Genomic DNA, 381 nt, shown 5'->3' with positions numbered 1-381 from the left:
AGGGGTCACCGGCCGCCCCGGGAGAGCCCCGGTCCCGCCGGGACGCGTTTCCCCCCGGTACCGGAGCCCCCGCGGCCGCTCGCCGGGTCACGGGTCCAGCGGGGGCCGAGCCCGTGGAGGGAACCGGGCGCTGCCGGGGACCCCCGGCCGTGAGGCGGCCGCTGCCCCCGGGGCAGGGGCAGGGACCGGAGCTTCAGGCGGCAGCAACCGGGCAGCGGCCGGTGCCCCCCCTCCCGCACCGGAGCCCGCCGGCGGCATCCTCGCTCCGGAGCGCGCCAGGAGGCGCCGGTCCCCGCTCGGCTCCGGGAAGCAGCCCAGCACGGCAAACGGGCCCCGAGCCCGGTAGGGACCCCGGGCCGCCCGCACACCGGGACCGGGACC

Source organism: Calidris pugnax, unplaced genomic scaffold (assembly GCF_001431845.1).
Source record: "Calidris pugnax isolate Ruff unplaced genomic scaffold, ASM143184v1 scaffold573, whole genome shotgun sequence".
In the NCBI taxonomy this organism is placed as follows: Eukaryota; Metazoa; Chordata; class Aves; order Charadriiformes; family Scolopacidae; genus Calidris; species Calidris pugnax.
This window is presented reverse-complemented; position numbering follows the sequence as displayed.